This window comes from Callorhinus ursinus, unplaced genomic scaffold (genome assembly GCF_003265705.2).
Source record: "Callorhinus ursinus isolate GAN/ISIS: 27379988/994484 unplaced genomic scaffold, GSC_fseal_2.0 scaffold3, whole genome shotgun sequence".
Taxonomy (NCBI): Eukaryota; Metazoa; Chordata; class Mammalia; order Carnivora; family Otariidae; genus Callorhinus; species Callorhinus ursinus.
This window is the reverse complement of record NW_027397065.1, coordinates 39907113-39910070: the sequence shown is the minus strand read 5'-3', so window position 1 is coordinate 39910070 and position 2958 is coordinate 39907113.

Here is a 2958-nt window from a genome sequence, read left to right as displayed (position 1 = left end):
GTTTCTAGTAATAGTTGTACTAGTAATAATAGTAGACTAATCATGCTTGATTGGAGAATCACAGACACTCAAACAGAATGTAGATTATTTTATCCAGGCCCCTCATTTAACAGGGAAGATAACTCAGGTCTGGAGAGATAAGATGATTTGGTCTTCCTTCAAGCCAACTTCTTAACCCATCTTTCAGCTAGAAAAATTCCACTTTGGTCTCCTGGAGTTTAAACTAAGTCCATTAAAAATCTCTTGTACATATTGGAGGGTTTTTTTTTAATGCTCTGGAATTTCTCATCCCTGGAAATATATGTAAAGATAATTTCACAAAACACTTGGTGTGATTCCTAATAAAAACATTCCGAAAGGAGGATTCTTTAAGGAGTTGGTGCAGTAAGGGATCAACAAACCATGTTCTTATACTGCCCCCTCCCGGTAGATGGCTGAAAGAGACGGCCTGAATGGCTTCAGAAACTAGCTCAATTTCATTCCAGTAAAACCTCTTTTGTAATCTCTTTGCCCCAGCCCTGTTGATAGGCAGCTGTAGGTAATTTCCTTGCTGGAAATAGTTATCCTGGATGAGTAACTCATTAATGTTAAAATGAAGACAGTTTTGGTGCAGTATGTAGAGAAAAAAATTACTCAGCTGTCTGCATCAGGCAGGAGCACTGACGCTGGGAAGAAACAGAACCTGTTTCTTGATTTCTGAGAATGGATGGTGGCAAATTTCCTCAGATGCTGAGTTTAGCTAAATCACAGGAGGATTCAATTAAACATACGTAAGCAGCAGGCACCCACCTGAGCTTTCTTTCTTGGTAAGAGGGAAGGAAAGGCTGATTTCCACAATTTTGCAACTAGAGATCAATTTGTGGAATAAATCCTAGCCTCTGATGGATCTTCCTTCCTGAAACATGATTTTTAAAAAGCTTGAGAGAAGACTTAGGCAGGTATAATTCCTCTTCATCCAATCTATTAGTTATAAGATAGGCTATGCCACAGTGACAAATAACTATAAAGTCTTAGCACCTTAATCCAAAACAGTTGATTTCTCACTCACATAGAATTCACATGACCAAAGCACATTGTCCTTACCACACTGTATTGTAATTGCCTATTTATCTGCTTTTCATAACAGACCATGGGCTATCTTTGAGTAGGGACTATGTCTATCCAGTTCTCTGTCGTATTCCCATTACCTAGCCTGACATCTAGTACATAGTTGCTCAAGAAGTATTTGTTGAATAAATTTAAGAATGAATAGATGAATAAATGAAGCAAACTAAATACCCCTCCAGGCGCTCTGACTTCTCTTTCTCCCTCTCTATACTTTAGGTGCAGACTACCTAGCAAAGGCCGGTTTTAACATTGGGCTATTATTACCTTGTTCCCCTACGCTTCTGCCATGGTACCATGCCTGAGTAATTGTGCAATCTCTTTTAAAGGTCTCCTTGGTGAGCCCTTGACAAACCTAGGGTGTGAGTCAACAAGGGTGGGAAGTAAATATTCTTAGCAACCAGGCTTTGTAAGCCTTGGATTAGGGAGAGGGTGATGGATATAGGACACAGCCCACCGGAGCCCTCAGAGATAAGCTGCCTGGGGAACCACTTAACAAAATGTTGCCAGCACAATGCAAGGAAAATCAAAAAGGCAATGCAAGACCCAATGAGATCACAGGGGAAAAAGCAAAAAAGAAACATACTCCGGGTAGGAAGAAAAGAAAAGAAAATGGCACCTGAAGATGTGATTACTCATCAAAACAAAACACATCCATAAGTCTTACTAGCAGAGAGGAAGACTCCAGGAAATCCTTTTCCCTTCCCTCTTCTCTTTTCTTTCTATACCTCTCCATTTTTTACCTACCAAACACTACCTGAACTTATATTGTGACCAGCTATCTTGAATTCCCTTCTGTAAAGATCTTTTCGTTTCTGACTGTTTCTTAGCAAAGACCCTTTTAACCTCTCTACATTGGTGGATACCAAGCAGGCAGCCATGGCTCTCTATATTCCTAAACTTAGACAAGCAGTCCTCCATGTATTTATTTTTTATTACTATTTTGCACCTAAGACAAGATAAGGAGTATGTGTGGAATTGCAGAAGGTGCTGGGACATAAAAATCTCTGAACCATAAACTTGCAATTTAATAAGAATTGTACCAAGAGGTACTGAGTATATGGTTTTAGAAAAGGAGCAATTCTATGGATCATAGCCTCATTCTTAGTATTTCGAGACTGAGGACTAGCTTGCAATTTGTACTGAAACACAGACTAATATCCCCAATTCCTCCCTCCTTCCTGGCCCCAATGCACTTGATCCTGCATCTCCAACAGAAGGTGCCATTCCCTACCCCCACCCCATGGTTAGAGGGAGAACTGCACTGTCATTGGGGGTTATATTTGCCTGACCTTTTGCATACTCACATTAGGCAGTGATGACTATTTCTGGACTGCAAAATACTAACTGAAGAACAGATAGATTATATAGTGTGCCTTCTAAGTGGCATGTTGCTATGGTTTCTCACTGAAAGAACAGAATTCTCACCCGTTAGGTCATCCAAAATCTGCAGGATTGCACCAAAATGTTTCTGCAAAGTAATGCACTGTCCTTTGAACACAATTCCATCTATATGATCAAATCCAGTCTCAAATTATCAGGGAACATGATGTGTTTGTGAAAGAACATATTTATTGAATCAGTAAGATTTGCAGGACATTTCGACTAAAACTGAGGCACTGACCTCTGTTGATAAGGCACCTTTCCAATATTTATTATCTATGTTCTTTATGCCAGAAGTTATTGAGACTGAACCACCTGGGCATGCCAATGGGAGCACAGCACATCTGTGCTTACAAACCTCCAAAAGCTTCTCACTGCTCTTAAAACTTTTTTTTTTAAGATTTTATTTATTTATTAGAGAGAGAGAATGAGAGATAGAGAACACGAGAGGGAAAAGGGTCAGAGGGAGAA